The following is a 17,080-nucleotide window of genomic DNA, read 5'->3' as shown; positions in this document are numbered from 1 at the left end:
TGACCACCGGGCATGTGTTTTCCTGTTTTGGGCTTCAATTAGCCACTTTGGTGGTCAAAGTTGAAAAATCACTGAACTGGCATCAGACGTTTAGTATAAATACTGCCTTTACGAACAGAGAGAATGTACTTCCTCCTGGTTTTCCCATTCTTTGTTGGGTTCAGTCTCCCCTTGAGTTCCTCTTTCCTATGATCCTGACACCTCCCTTCCCTTCTCCTCCCCATCCGTTGTGTTAACAATGGCAGATGAGTGTCAGCACCTTTGTATGACGGCGCTCTCAACACCGGACTCAGGAGGCACATGGGGAACACACGTGCTCATTCTGTGATAAACATGTCAGTTAATCCCTGCTGGGTGCTTATACCTATTTGTTCTGAGAAGTAATTACATTTTCCAAAATACAGTGAAATTGCATCATGAAGCAGAATCATAGAAACAACTTGACATAGGCTATAGGGTACTTCGGCTGGCCTTCTAGAACCTCAGCCGGAGCTCTGCATATCAGGACCACCAGGCTGAGGGACTAGAAGCAGATTCAAGGCCATTGTGAGGCCTGGCAATCCTTATCTGCCATGGCCACAGTGAGGTCTGGTTCCAAAGCAAGAGCAGAGAACTCTCCACTTGACACTCTGAGCTGGGAGCCAGAAAACTCATAAGACAAAGTAAAAAACCAGGATGGCAAGGTCAAGGTCACACTTAGTAGGTTTCACACAGAAAATTGGAGTACTAGTGCTCAATAGTTCCTTCAAAAGATTGGGGATAAGAAAATAATAAATGAAAACTTTGTCGAGGCACTCGGACGGTGGCCACTGTGCAGACCAGACCTTGCCAGCTCCCACACCTCACCTCACTCCGCTTCCTTTGCGACCATGTCTGACAAAGCCAGTATGCCTGAGATTGAGAAATTCGGTTAAGTCAAAATTAAAGAAAACGGAAATGCGAAAGAAAAATTCACTGTCTTCAAGAGAGACGACAGAACAGAAGGGAGCAGAGGAATCGTAAAGGGGAGTGTACCACCGATATGCACTGTCCACTCCGCGAGCATTGCCGTCTCATTTTACTTCGTTTAGCTGCTCAACTTTGTAAGATGAAAAGAGTTGGGTCAAGTTTAAATCACAGCTGCCCCTTCGCACATCAAAGAATCGAGAACTACTGAGCAGGGAAGCCAAGCCTGCCTCTCCCTTTTGCCTGTCTGACTGGCAGGGAAGGAAAAGAACCCGCCTGTTTGAAGAAAGAAGTTGGGTGCAATGACTATGAAATGGAGAGTAAAAATCAAGCCGGTCCCAGGAGTCTTGAAGACTGTAAAATGCAGTGTAGTTAGAGTGCCACTTCTTTTTGCTCAAGTGATTTTAATAACTGGAATGTATAAGTTTTGAATATGCAAATAAAAAGCTTCAAAACTTGGGGGGGGCTCTGTTGGAAAGTTTTATCTAAATCAGTGACCCCTCAATCAATGACAGAGAGTGGAGTAATAAAAATTATTCACAATAATCCAAAGCTATGCTTGTCTTTCTTTTAGTTATACTTTTAAATGGGTCCAGCCCTCTCACCCATACACTGTTACTGACAGGGTTTAAAAGTTCAGCATCGGGTACAGCTCCCTGTCTGGGAGTCTTCCAGGCTTTTCCACCCTATTTTTCCACTACCATCAGACAATACCTACTTTAGACCTTCTTGGCTCTCCTATCTCTTAGCTTCTACAGCTGCTGCTTTCTGTCTTCAGTTCTCTCTCCTGATAATCCATTTCAACACCCTTCTCTCGTTTGAACCCTTAGTACCACTTTTCAGTCAATATTTTATTATTTTCTGGTAGCACCCTAAGCACTTACAGCTAACGGTAAGGAATGTTTCTGCTATTGAATAAAACTTGAGAAGATTGATATCTACTTGACTGGCTGGTTGAATCAGGTAGCAGTCCCTATATATATATATATATATATGCTTTAATTCCAGACTTAAAATATTACTTTACAGTTTGTTTAGATCTTCAAAAATAAAAAGAACCACGTAGTGAACATAAGGCTTTTATAGGACTTACAGATGGCTTGGGACACATGGTAAAATGTATTCCTTTAAATGTTTTCCTTATTCCTAAGGTAAAGTGGAAACACACTTCATTGTGTTACAGGTGAAACAGGGTCAATGGAAGTCTGCTAATATTGGGGTAGGAACTTAGAGCCTTGTAGGATATAAAAATAAGAGTTATGGTTAAGTCTATAAAATTTGCCATATTCAAGCCAAGAAACTTGAGACCAAAGAATTTAGAACAAATTTATGACTTTGGAACTACATGGGTTTATTATGACTAGAGCCAAATAATTATTTGAGAATTAGAATAATACTCCTTAAACATATAAAACATCACCAATGCTATCTAAATGAAGCTGAAAAATAACTATTAGAACTATTTAGAAGTTTAATGTCTGTTTCACACTGCAAGTTGTATTTTTCTTGAAACATTTTGCCCTTATTATAGAACAAAGAATATATTGCAATATTATAAATGTATAATTTGAATTACAAAAAGCATAACATAGCCTTGGCAGGATACTAATTTACTCGATGGCCAGAATGCCTTTTTCTTATTTTCCCCTTTTTACAAAACAGAATATGTGATATAGTCATTAATTTAAATATGCAAGAGAAGAACAGAATTAGGGAGCACATTTAAGCGACACTGTACCACTTTTAAGTACTTGTTTTTTTTTTGGTTTTTTTTTTTTTAAGTACTTGTTTTAAGTTATCTAAATAAGTAACTTTAGGTGAAATTATCCTTTTTTTAATACTAAGGATTTTTCTGTATATTATGAACACCAGAAGTGGAGAAAGTCATTTTTCCTCTCAGCTCAGAAACTATTCCAAGATATTGTTTCACTGTAAATTTCTGTGATGTGCCTTTCTTTCACTAATTTCCCTTTGGTTCCATTACATCCATGTCAAATGAATGAAGCAGCATTATTTCCAGCATCAATCAGGGTTTTGCTGTACCTAAAACCTTATGGTGCATCAGAAACTTTTATTTTATTTTCCAAAGGAATGCCAAAATTCTCACATTTTACACTAGTATATACAAGCCTGTGTGTCAAGATTCAATCAGGGAAGCCAAGCTCCTCTGAGTATCATAGCAGAAGAGATTTATTCTAAGAATAAGGCTGGACACAAAGGTGGAGAAGCTGGGCAGAGAGAGGAGGGTCACCACGCATCCTCTCTGAAGCACTGGGATAAGGAGGCAGGTGGGAATTTGCTAAGGAAATCTAGGAAGCTAGGCAGGGCCAGAGTCTGGGGTGGGGTCATGAGGGAAGCTTGTGGAGAGGTCCACTTCCACGTTCAGAGGAAGGCTGTTGCCTCTGCATCTGCTGGGATATGTGGGGGTGGGGGTCACCACACGTTCGGGGGGGGGGGGGGGGGGACAAGCTGGAATCGCCCACAGCTCTGTCTGTCAGGCTCTCGGACTGCCTTCCAGTATGTGACTCTCCAGAATGAGAGCACTGCTACTCTCCTTCCACCTTCCAAATTTAATGTGGATGTCTCTTTTTACCCCAAACTCGGAAACATACAATGAAGACGATGTGGGAAACGTAGTTCCGCTGAGCCTTGTTGATACACTACAATCCACCTCAATCCACTTGGTTTACTGAAAATTGTGTGAAAGGGGGTGCAAAATCTGGGGGAGGGGGGCATGTGTGTAAAATGCACAGCACACCTAGCTCGTGTTTAAGAGCAGAACATCATCTCGAAGGAGAGACGAAATGGTCCATTCAACAGTGTAAGGTGCCATTCCATAAAGCATCAGAATAAAGGCTACAGCCAAAAATTGAAAATGCTGAAAAACACTTTCTTAAAAAGGAATGTTTTTTATACCAGTTTCTTTTTTCCCCTACTCCCTACTTCCATTCTCTTAATAGCTTTAAAACATTCTATGTAGGAAAAAGAGAAAAGGGCTACACTATGCAGAGAGAGATCTGAATAGCTTGTCTGACTTCATTCATTAGAACTAAAGAATTCGTAAACTTTTATGATTTCAGAATAACCTTCACTACATCACATTTGCAGAACATATGCTCTGTGAGTAAATGTGAACCCATTTTGTTGAAAGAATAATGTCTTTTCTGAGTTTCAAACCTTTTCATTGGTATCCAAGAGAAACAGACTAAGAATCGTACAGTAAAATGCATTGAAATCTGTTCTATTTACCAGATGGGTAATTTCCAAGGCTCTCCCTTCTTACAAGCACCTCGAGGGAGAGGCACATCCTTTGAGAGAGAAGCAGGAGAGAAAAGATCAGTTTGAGTGATAATGAGGATTGCAAGGAGACCTTTACCTTTTTCAATGGGACAGACAGATTTTTTGATGTCTATTTAGAGCTCCCATTAGCTATGATAGGAATTAGAGGTTTATCAAGAGAAGAATATACCCCTATGGATTAGGTAGCAAAGGTCTCCCTCTTTGAGCTTCATTATTATTACAAAAGCCTCATTCATACAAGGCTAATGGGAGGTAGACACATGCTTCAGAGAATAGATCTCTTGGGATAAAGTACCACTCAGCTAGCTTGTAATTCATGCACATACGGAAAGAGAAAGATTGCTGCTGTGTTTTCATGTAAATTGGTCTCCCTTCTACCATTCATCACCACCATCCTCTCTTCCCGTCCCTTCCCACCCTGGGATAGCACACAGATGTGGTTGAGTCATGGTCCTAGGAAAGACCCTTACACCTGCCAGACACAATGTGTCTGTCCTGGACTGTATGGATTTTTTTTTTTTCTGTTCCTAAGAAAATCAGCCCCAAAGATATATTTGTAGATCAGATCCTTGGAGCATAATGACCTCCTGGATGTTTCAATATTTGGACAACTCTTTGACAGAGTCAATAAGTCTTAGTATTATACTTTATTTGGATCGGGGAATTGGTTGACATTATTTATCACAATGTGGAAAGCAGTTTGGGAGCATTTCCAAATGACACTCAGGAGGTTCAAAATGATTTCTTCTCTTTTGGGCCCTGAAGGGAGAGTTCAAAGTTACCAGCTCTTATATAACCACAGTTCCAGGCACCTTGTGGGAAATGAAGGTGGTAAAATATTTTGGTACACTGGGAAATTTACACCTTCTAGAAGGTTTTACCAAACAAATCTTTCTTTCTTTCTTTTTTTCCCCTCCCCTTCAACCTCAAAGTAAATGTCTCTGGTTTAAGTGATGCACAGTTAAGAGCAAAGAGGGATCAGCTGGAGAGCACATTTCAGAAAGATAGTCAGAACTCAAAAATTAATTGGGAGCACAGAGGTCTGAAACACCTGTACATAAAAAGGAAAGCAAATATATGATTATTGGTGCAAAGACACTAGCCTGTCTGACAGAGGGTTTTACTAACTGGTCTATTGACTCTTGCGTCTGGCTATGCATTGTGCTCTGTTCTCACTGGTTGCTTTTTTTTTTTTTTTTAAACCTCCTTTATATTTTTGAGTCTGTTCTTTATAAGGCCATCAAAACAAAGGCATCTGATTTTAACAAACGATATCCATAGCTCAGATTTGGGGGAAATCTCCTGGGTTTCTCTCTGAGCATGCCTTCTCTGTTAAGAGAAAGCAATTTCCAAAGGTCAGAAAGGAGATGCATATTTATATTACATGCATTCATGTGTGTCTATAATCATATAAATACTATAAATATATTTTATGGGAAGACAGGGATTGTCTTCTATTTAGCATTTTCCGTTTTAGTAGCTTTCACTTTTACTAGTTGAATACTCCTTGTGCTTCCTTTATTGGGGCTACATTCAACTTAATTCTCTTGGCAGACATAAAGCTAGCAGGGGCTTCAACAGGTCATCAGAGCTGTGTCTTTTCTACTTATTCTTTTCAAATTAATATCACTCATGTTGAGCCTTAGGTGAGCTTCTTACAGTTCTAATCTCCATAGAGATGGGGACTAGTTGTAGGTCATAATTATAAATAATCTATCTTAAGATCCTTGATTTGCTGAGAGAGGACTCCAGCTACCCCGACACTGACCTCAGTCTGTACTTTCTAACTGATTATGTTCTTCTTTCCAGCTTCTCTTCAACTCAGGCAAAAAACCTGGCCGACAAAGCAGCCACGATGGGCACCAAAACTCACCCCTCAAGCAGCAGGCACTGTCCTGAGCTAGCAAGACCCCATGTGACAGACACCATGAAAATGATGCGCCTGACCTCCACTGCACCCCTTCAGGTATCCACCAACATGTGGCCCACATTTTCCTTATATAAACCTGGAAGTCTTTTTGGCACTTTGGAGACAGCCTTTGAGAAGCTAGATTGCTGACTTCCTGGTGTTGACCTCACTGAAATAAATTCCTTTTTTGTTTCACCCACAAATCATCTCTTTGCCTTTGGATTTTGTCAGTTGCGAGTGGCCAAGCCTGGTCTGTTTGGGAACCCAGGGGTGGGTGCTGTAGCACTCCTTTGGTCTGACTAGAGTACCATCTCCCCTTTAATCTACTATTTTTTTTTTTTAATTTTTGTCTAGAAGACTGATTTCCAACCATCTTTCTAATTCTTTTTTAAATTCTCCACCGGGCTTCAGGATGCCTGGGTGGCTCAGTCGGTTAAGCATCTGCCTTCAGCTCAGGCCATGATCCCAAGTTCCTGGGATCAAGCCCCGTGTTGGGCTCCTGGCTCAGCGAGGCATCCTCTTCTCGGTCTCCCTCTGCCACCTTTTCACTATGTCCTCACATGGATTTTCCTCTGTGTTTTTGATGAGAAAGAGTCTTCTGGTCCTTCTTCCTCTTGTTATAAGGACATAATTTCCACTAGCCTAGGACCCTGCCCTTGTGATTTCACTTAACCTTAATTGCTTCCTTCAAGCTCAGCCTCCAAATAAAGTCACATTTGGGGACAGGGCTATAACTGAATTTTGAGGGAGCACAATTCAGTTTATAACATTACGTATGTAGTTTCAAGACTATTCTCTTGGTGCCACTATCCAAGTCACGGACAAATGTGCCACAAATAAAGACTCTTGCTTGATGCCATGACCAAAGCCTGTCCTTGAACTGTGGAAAGAAAGGTGACTCACATTTGTGTAATGACAGAAATACTAAAAGATCAATTAATGTGGAACTTTATCAGAGATTTTTATGTTTACTCTATGGTTAACCATTAGAATAGTTTAAGTTATTGTTGAGCAAATACACATCCCAGCGTCTTCCTACTGCTTCCCTGAGCACGGAGTTTGCATTGGCAGTGTGAGCAGCCACGATTTAAGTATTAGTTTGAAACAGGTTTGTGGAGAGGGGCGTAGCTTCTCCTATTTCAGTCACTGCCATGAGAAGAACATGTTGGCCCAAAGAAGGTAAGAGACATGTGGAACAGACTTGGGCTCAACCCGCATGTTGGAGCCAAGGTCAGCTACTTGATTCAGTTTGGATCAACCAAACCCCACTGACCCTTATGTCCATAAGAATTACATAAATGATAATTATGTGCCATTGAATGTGGAGGGGTCTTTTTTGAGGCAGGTGATAATGAACTAATCTAGAGAGCAGTATCCTCAAGTGGGGACCTTCTGTAAAAAATAATCCTAAAATAGGTGACATAGGATTCAGGTAAATGTGGTGGGGAATGAAGAAATTACTTAAAAGATGAAGAAATTATTTAAAAGATGAAAAGTGATAAGACCTTCTGAGAAAATGGTCATCTATATTATATAGCAGCACAACCTTGGTTAGAGTCACCAACAGTATCGTAGAAAATGGGAATTATACACAATACACTCTTCTCATTAAGTGAGATTTTCAGACAAAAATCTTGAGTTTGGGGGCAGTTAACAGAAATAGCCAACTAAAGCCATTATCTAATAAGTAAAATAGAACCCCTCGTTTTTGGTTGGCAAAATTATTTTTCTCCAATAATGTTATAAGGTGGTATTTCTTCTTTTTCTGTATACTGGTATGCCACATCAAATACAAAGAGACAGGAAAAGTGTGATCTTTCCTCCAACCACATGTTTATATTTCTCCTGAAAATTTATAACATTTGCAAACCTAACTCAAATTGAAGTGAAGACGTCTAACCTGAGAGCCATATAAAACACTATGATCATAAAAATATACAACAGAATTTACACAAAGTACTTTTGTGGTACTCTGTAAAGTAGAAATAGGATTCTAGACTCTGTTTCATCTTTCCCTGGAAGATCCAGGAAACCATGGATTTATTCATCATATCAGTGTTGGTGCTTTTGATGGGTAATGAAAAGTTGCCATAAACCTTGAAGCAAAACAGGCAAGGTATGAAGAGTAACCACCACTAATAATAGGTAGCTTAAAATTAAAGTAGGAGGGAATAGTAATTTTCTTAGGGTAGTTTTCATGGCCAGAGGACTCAAACCCAAGATACAGAAAGGCCCTGCAAAAGTGATTGCCGAATCACAACTTAATGTCTAAAATGCAGAGATGTGATAATGTCTTTTGAGAGAGGGTTTAACTGAAAATAAGAATGTTACCATAATCCTGGGACAACGATTTAAAACATGGGGAAATAATGCAGAAACTACAAATCAGAAAGTTTAATAGTGGACGCCTGCAAAACTGTAGAACTATTTAACAGATGGTATATGAGAATTTAAAAGAGAAAACAATCATTACAAGGGTTGGAAGCTGTGATGACAGAAATCATTTTATGCTTTTAAAAATACCCTCTTTCACGAAATGGAAGAAATCATTGATTATGAGGAACATCATGATTTTATATGACATTAAGAAAGAAAAACATTACCACTTGAACAATGACATGCCATCTATTTTAAGATTCATGTCCATTTCAGATGTGTTTAAATGTGAAATACATGTACATCCCAGAGAGGGAGAAATATGATGTCACTGTCTCTTTTTCAGGTGACCATCTCTTGGAGGCTGCCAGAGGAACAAAGGAAAGCTAGGTCAGGGATAAGGGCACTTCTCCTCCTTGCTTTGCCTCCTACTTCCTGTTTTCTTCCCAATTCTTTTCATCATCATCCTGGCAATGCAAGTTCTTTACCCTGGATTGGGATTTTGTTCCAGGAGCAGCCACAGTTTGCCATATTCTCATAACCAGCACCACTGTCCTGTTTCAGAGCCATCAGCACCAGCCATGTGACACTCCCTTCTCAGACGTCTTAGTGTCAGCTCTGTGGGTTTGCCTCTAAGCTATCTGTCTACAGTAATTACAACTGCAACTCTTTTTCTCTCCTAGCCCTGGGGGTGACAGCTGATCCTATAGCTCCTACTCAGTGATGCCTAAGTAGTCAGTCTTTGCCTTGTGCATCTTCTAGTACCTAATTAACAATAATAAATATCAAATCATCTGTTAAAATAATTCATGTGGTTTGTCTACTGATTAGACACTGATCGATATAACATGTGTACATGCACATGCAAATGACAAAGGAAAGAAATGAAAAGGGACAGAAATAAATGGATATACTGTTGACCTGGACAGAGAATTCTGGTAGGTTATAGGAAGGGAGACTTCTATGCTGATTTAGTTTATATGTCACCATACTGGACAAAATTATAACATTGGAGCAGCAATAAAAGAGGGAGAAGCTTTTCTTAAAGCAGCCTCTGCTGGCCAAAAACTGGGTAAGTTTTTGAGTAATGTAAATAATGACCCATGAACAATAAGTTGAGTATAATTATGTCCACATTTTGTTCAATGTCTACTACAAGGGGGCCAGTTGGAAAAAAAATCATTACAGCAAATACTGGGGGTGTATGTACCTGCTTTATTATTCTCATACAAATCTATGACTATGAAGTCTAGAATGAGAATGACTACTATTGCAGGATGGACCCCACTTGGATGAATGTCCTGTATAGCTTTCAATAAAAAATTACTAGTTATGTTAGAAGACAGATGTAATATGAAAAAAAAATAGGGAACAGACACATAGGTGATGGGAAATATACTTTAAAATACAACCATGATGAAAACATTCAACCATCATGAAAACATTCAAGAACTTATAAGAAAAGATGCACATTTTCCAAAGGGATGTGAAATATATAAGAAGGAATAATGTGGAAATCCTAGACCGGAAACAGAATTGAAATGAAGAATCTTATTTAGTCATTGGATTTAACAGCATATTAGATGCAGAAGGAAGAGTTAGTGAACCGGAAGATAGGTCAGTGAAAAGAATTCAAATTGTAGTCTAGAAAGAAAGAAGGAAGGAAATGTAAAAAGGAAAAAGGAAGCATAAGTCACATATAAGATAAAGATAATGATTTAATATATGCATTAACAGAATGCTAGAAAGAAAATAATAAGTAATGGAACATAAGAAATTGTGGAAAGAATACTGAGGCCAAAATTTTCTCAAAACCATGAAAGCTATCATGGTACATAATCAAGGAGGGCTACAAAATCAAAACAAGTGAAAAAGAAGAGTGTAGGCACATCAGGTGAAAATTTTACACTCAGGAGGGAAGGAGGGAAGCAAGAGAGGAAGGGATGAAGGGAAGAAGGGAGGAAAGGAGTGGTGAGGTAAGGAGAGCAGAGGAGAGGAGAGGAAAGGAGAGGAGAAGAGATCTTAAAAAGAGCCAGAAGATTTTGACAAAGGAGGAAAAGCGATACAATGGAGAAAAGACAGTCTTTTCAACAAATGGTGATGAATGACTTGAGATATCCATACACAAAAGGAAAAAGAAACACAGATCTTACATCCTTCACAAAAATTAATTTGACATGGCTCATAGGCCTACATGTAAAATGCAAAAATACAAAACTAAAAAAAAAAAAAAATAGGAGAAAATCTGGTTGACCTTGGGTATGAGATGAATTTTTAGATGTAACACCAAAAACACAATCTGTGAAAGAAGTAAGCTGGAATTAAAAACTTGTGTTTTACAAAAGACATTGTTAAAAGAGAAAATAAGGCACAGACTGAGAGAAAATACCTACAGAAGACATACCTGATAAAGAACTATTATCCTGAAAATATAAAAAACCTTATGAACAATAAGAAAACAAACAACCCCCCCAAAAAAAGGTGCTGAAGACCTGAACACATACCTCAACAAAGAAGATAGACAGATAGCAAGTAAGCATACGAAAAGATGCTCTACATCATATGTCAACAGGGAATCACAAATTAAAACAATGAGATACCACTACACACCTGTTAGAATGGCCAAAATCCAGAACACCGATGATACCAGATGCTGGAGGGGATGTGGAACAAGAGGAGATCTTATTCCCAGCTGGTGGGAAAGCCAACAGCTACAGCCACTTTGGAAAATGGTTTGGCAATTTCTTATAAAACTAATCATGATACATATTTTAATGACCTGTATGCAACCACATGGATATATCTCTCAGACATGCATGAAAAAAAATGAGACACAAAAGAGTAATAGCTGTGGGATTCCATTTATATCAAGATCAAAACCAGAGAATACGCATCTGTAACGACGGAAATTGTAACAGTGGTTACTGAAGGGCTGTAATGACTGGGAGAAAACACAGACCCTCTGGGTGTGCTAATGTTCTATACTGTGATTTGGGTAGTGGGGACACTTTGTAAAATTTTATCGAGGTGCACGCATAAGATCCATATACTTTTATGCACTTGTATCAGGGGCATATGGAAGAAATCCTTTTGAAAGCACTCAGTGCTACACAATTGGCAGTTTATATTTGTATTGTTTTGTATTGGCACACATCAAGGTAATTTTAACTTTAGGAAGATCAAAGGATTATAGAGGGAAGAGAGGAGATGTATCAACTGTTAACAATTACAACCTAGTCACAGGAAGCTAAAAAAAAGAAACCAAAAAACACCAAATACTGATTTAAGCAAAATAGAAGTGATTGTGTGTCGATTTGGGACATTTGTGTTTGTGTGTCTTTTAATGTAGGATAAGAGATAGTGATACACATGGCATTGGCAAATGTAGAGTTAAGTATGAGAAGATACAGCCCAAAGAGTTATAATTTCTTCACAGATCGTGGAGAAGGATGTGACAGAGCAGAGATTGACAAATATTTACTATAAGGGATCACATGCTAAATGTTTCAGCCTGTGTGGGTCACATGGTCTCTATTACAACTATTCATCTCCTTCCTTATAGTAGCAGTGAAAGCTGGTAGTAGTGTGAAAGCTACCTTGAACAATATGGAAACAAATGGGCATAGACACTGTGTTCCGATAAAACTACATTTTACAAAAACAGCTGGTGGAAAGTATTTTGTTGACCCCTGGGAAAAGAGGACTATGTTTCTTTTCTTTTCTATTTTTTTTAAAGATTTTATTTATTTGACAGAAAGAGAGAGCACATAAGCAGGGGGAATGGCAGACAAAGAGAGAGGAGAAGCAGGCTTCCCACTAAGCAGGGAACCCAATGCGACTCTATCCGAGGACCCTGGGATCACCACCTGGGTGAAGGCAGATGTTTTTTGTTTTCCATTTTATTGTATTTTATTTCTTTTCAGTGTTCCAAAATTCATTGTTTATGTACCACACCCAGTGCTCCATGCAATACGTGCCCCCCATAATACCCACCACCAGGCTCACCCAACCTCCCAACCCCCTCCCCTCCAAAACCCTCTGTTTCTCAGAGTCCACAGTCTTTCATGGTTTGTCTCCCCCTCCAGTTTCCCCGAACTCACTTCTCCTCTCCATCTCCCAGTGTGCTCCATGTTATTCCTTATGCTTAACAACTTAACTGAGTGAGCCACCCAGGCACCCCGAGGACTACTTTTCATTAGAATCACAATATTATTATCTAATGATTAAGTTTCATGTTCCCTTAAGAATGAAATTATTTCAGAGAAAAAAAAAATCACACCATTAGCAAGCTCTTGAGAGCCTTTATAGAAGTAGTTTTCAAATATTTTTCTCTGCTAGCCCTTAAAATTGTCTTGAAAACCTATGTATCCTTGGCATATTTTTTTTAATGATCTCAAGATTTTTAGATGACCAAGACAATTGTTGCATAATCTCGCTTATACATGGAATCTCACGAAGTTGAACTCATAAAAGCAGTGAGTAAAATGGCATCTGCAGGGACTGGGAGGAAGGGGAAATCGGAGTTGTTTATTGAGTAAAAATCTCCAGTTATGCAAGATGAGAAAGTTCTAGACATGTACCATACACCACTCACCATTAACCACGCACTTAGACATCTGTTTAGAGGGTACATATCATGTTAAACATTCTAACCACAATAAAAATAAAAACATATATATCCAATGAACTTCAAATGTCTTAAGAATTTAATACCCAAAATTTCATTTTAAAAAATTCATGGCTCTTCTTTATTAGGAAAACTTTATAGTACTATATTTTCTCCTTCATATTCTATCTCACCTTCCCTACATTTTTTTCCTTTTGTAATATATTTTTATTGAGTCCTGTATTAACTTTATAAAATACACATCCACTACAAAAATAAGTATATAAATTCAAATTTTATGTTTGTTCAATTCTCTCTGACCATAGGTCTCTAAATGTTCAAAAATAATTTTTCTGGATCGAGTTATGAGAATTGTTAGTGATGTATTGATATAATTAACACAATAAATATATTGCAAACTTAGAAAGTGATTTAAACAAAGAGTAAGGTTTAATTGTAAATTGATCTCATCATGAGGTAACTAGAGCTGTTTTTACATCAAGCAGTTCATGTATTCATGAATGGATATTATTTATTGCTGGAATGCAATAGGTCACAACAGTGATGTTATTTAATTCACTGTGTTTATTATTGTAAAGCTGAGAGCTCTCCATCTAGATAAGCATGTAGGAATGGAAGAAATTTTATAACCATGTCACTTGATTCTTCAGATTTTTCTTAAAGTCTTTGCTAAATACCAGATAGTGATGTATCATCAGAACTACATCTTAATGATGTATGAGCGGACAACTTGAATAGGTCTTCCTTCAAATATTTTGGAAAGAAAGAAGTGGAAATGACCTGATTTGCAAAAGCATTTGTTACTCAGTCAATAGAAGCTTTTGGCTTTTTAACTTCTGGGAAATATACCAAAGGCTTTATGAAGATTTAGTAATTATTAGTCATGTCTGCTTGAGGCACTTTGCATAACCCAACAGATTCAGAAAGAGTTGAAAAAACCTAAACATGGATTAATTACTTCAATACATCTTTGCTATAATGTTTTCTCTTAAATGCCTTTATCATATGTTTAAATAACTTTTTTGATCCACATTTTGGAGCTGCAGACTGAGCTCCTTCAATTTGTAGAAAATTGCCTGGACACAATCTAATAGGCAATCTAATAGGCAAATCTAGTTCCATCAACAATTGGTCTGATCCAGCTTCCAGAAATAGTCTGAGTTGATTTTTCAATTCAGATACATGTCTTAAGGTTCCTATCAAGGAACGAGAACAGCAGGTCATAAAAATTAAAATTATCTAATATAATTTACTTATCTGCATCATACTCATTTATAAAAGTAAGAAATTTTGGGTACCTGGGTGGCTCAGTGGGTTAAGCCTCTGCCTTCAGCTCAGGTCATTGTCTCAGGGTCCTGGGATTGAGTCCCACATTGGGCTCTCTGCTCAGCAGGGAGCCTGCTTCCTCCTCTCTCTCTGCCTGCCTCTGCCTACTTGTGATCTGTTTGTCAAATAAATAAATAAAATCTTAAAAAAAAAAAAGTAAGAAATTTTCTCATTATAACTTATTTCTTAGTTAAAATCCAATATATTGTCTAGTTAAGATTATAATGTTTATGGAGTAACATATGGCATGCCTTCAGTAAATTTGGTTTAGCATATATGCTTAGCACGTGAGGATATTTAAATAAAAATCACATTTTAAAGCTGAGATAATAAAATCAATATCCTAAAACATCATAGTTGTACTTTTTTAGATTTATTTATTTATTTGAGAGAGAGAAGGAGCATGAGTAGGGGTCGGGAGGCAGAAGGAGAGGGAGAAGCAGACTCCCCACTGAGCAGGGACCCCCCCCCCCCACAATGCGGAGCTCAATTCCAGGACCCTGGGATCATGACCTGAGCCAAAGACAGATGCTTAACCGACTGAGCTACTCAGGTGACCCAATTGTACTTTTCTTCAACATTCAATGAAGACAAAAATTGTTGCTAAAAAAATCCTGGTTGGGTAGTTAGAATATAATTGTACTTTTTGTACATAAATGGATAATATTAAACATTTTGTAAAATGAAATGACTTGGTGATTGAACACAGAGTATTTTACTATGGTATAATTTTTTGTACAGTACCATTCTTTTTCTTGTATAGTGTATTGGTATTGTACAATCCTTTATCTGATTTGACAAAGTAGTTTTTAAGTTCTTTTTTGAATAACATGCATAGATTCTAAAGAAAGCATGTAAAATCTTATCCATAGGTTTTATTCAGTGTTTTTGAAAATTTTTATTGTCCCAGAACATATTCAAATAACTTTTACTTAAATCAGTCTCATTAGCTGCTTAAGATATTTAAAGATCCTTTTCTTTGCTGCTAATACCAAAACCCAGAAATGGGAATTGTAAATAATTTTTTAAATGGCTAATATTTAAACATGTAGAAAACAAGTAATTCTCAGGGTTCCTTACTTCCTACTGGTGATACTTTAAAAAAAAGTCTTTTTTCGGCTTGGGTTTTGTCCTTCCCTTAAAGCAAAATGTAGATGTCCTGTGACAGTACAGAAGTAGAAACAGCAAGGATTTGCACAGAAATTTTTCTAAGACCAGGCCTTGGAAGGGCCCAAGCACTGTGTTCACATGGTCATTTTATTCTCCTAAAATGTTTAACAGTAAGATAGGGTAGCCCTAACTGTTGCCTCTTTTCACTTAGAACTCCTTTCCTTCCTTATTCCCTTGGTGCTGGAGTGGGCTTGGGCTTTCTGGAGTAAGTGACTAAAAGAAAGGAGAGTTGAGAGCACATTTATTTTGGATTTAATAGGACATTTTTATATCATTTGCTGTCAGGTTAGTCACTACCATGTACCCTGATTACCTTAGCTGTCCTAATATGGAGATGTCTTTCAGGAATATTCCCCGCATTGTGAATTGATATGAACTAAGAGACCCACGATGAGAACCTGTCTGATGACTCTTGCTACCAGGAATTTGTGGATAGCGTGGGAGAAATGAGATAGTATGGGGGAAGTTCTTCCAAATCTTACAGCTCATGTATGAAACGTTCTAGCAATTGTCCCACATTTGACAATGACCCTGAATAGTCACCAGAGAGTACCAATAACAAGTTCTAAAATTAACAATTTTCTATGTTATCAAGACTAGATAAAAATTTCCATCAATCATGCTAGACAAAAGACTGATTATCCTTCTGTTGTGTCCACAGGAAATGATTTCAACAAACTGTTAAATGAAGAGATGCTTAAAACATAAGCAGGCAAAAAATGAAGGGGAAAAAATGAGGGATATTTTCATTCAGATGGTTAAGAAAAAATGTTATCTTTTGGAATTTTGTGGTATTGATCACATTTGTCAGCATTTTCGAATTTGGAGCAAATATAATATATTGGATTGTTTTCTCATTCTTTTTTTAATTTAATTTTATTTTTTTAAGATTTTATTTATTTATTGGACAGAGAGAGAGAGAGATCACAAGTAGGCAGAGAGAGGGGGAAGCAGGCTCCCTGCTGAGCAGAGAGCCTGATGCGGGGCTCGATCCCAGGACCCTGAGATCATGACCTGAGCCGAAGGCAGAGGATTTAACCCACTGAGCCACCCAGGAGCCCCTGTTTTCTCATTCTTAATAGATCATCACTTTTGTACATAATTTGGTAATAGTAATTTTTTATTCTTTTTCATAATGAAGCTTCCCAAATTTTAGAAATTTTAATCCCCCAAACTTGGATGGCCCTGTTCTAATAACCAAGGAATGGAAGATGTGAGGTCATTAAATAAAAATTTTTAAAAATTACATTCCCAGTACTCTCACACCACAAAATGTTTAGCTTCAGAATATCCTGAGAAGGGGGCACCTGGGTGGCTCAGTGGGTTAAAGCCTCTGCCTTCGGCTCAGGTAGTGATCCCAGAGTCCTGGGATCGAGCCCCGCATCAGGCTCTCTGCTCTGTGGGGAGTCTGCTTCCCTCTCTCTCTG

General features: G+C 38.1%; 1 pseudogene; it reads left to right on the top strand.

Moving 5' to 3' along the window:
• The first annotated feature begins 869 nt into the window (after positions 1 to 869).
• Positions 870 to 1,002, top strand: LOC111155491 (annotated as a pseudogene).
• Positions 1,003 to 17,080: the final 16,078 nt, after the last annotated feature.

Source organism: Enhydra lutris, unplaced genomic scaffold, assembly GCF_002288905.1.
Source record: "Enhydra lutris kenyoni isolate GAN:26980312 unplaced genomic scaffold, ASM228890v2 scaffoldscaffold42, whole genome shotgun sequence".
Classification (NCBI taxonomy): Eukaryota; Metazoa; Chordata; class Mammalia; order Carnivora; family Mustelidae; genus Enhydra; species Enhydra lutris.
The sequence above is the reverse complement of the archived record's forward strand: the minus strand, read 5'-3'. Positions and strand labels throughout refer to the sequence as shown.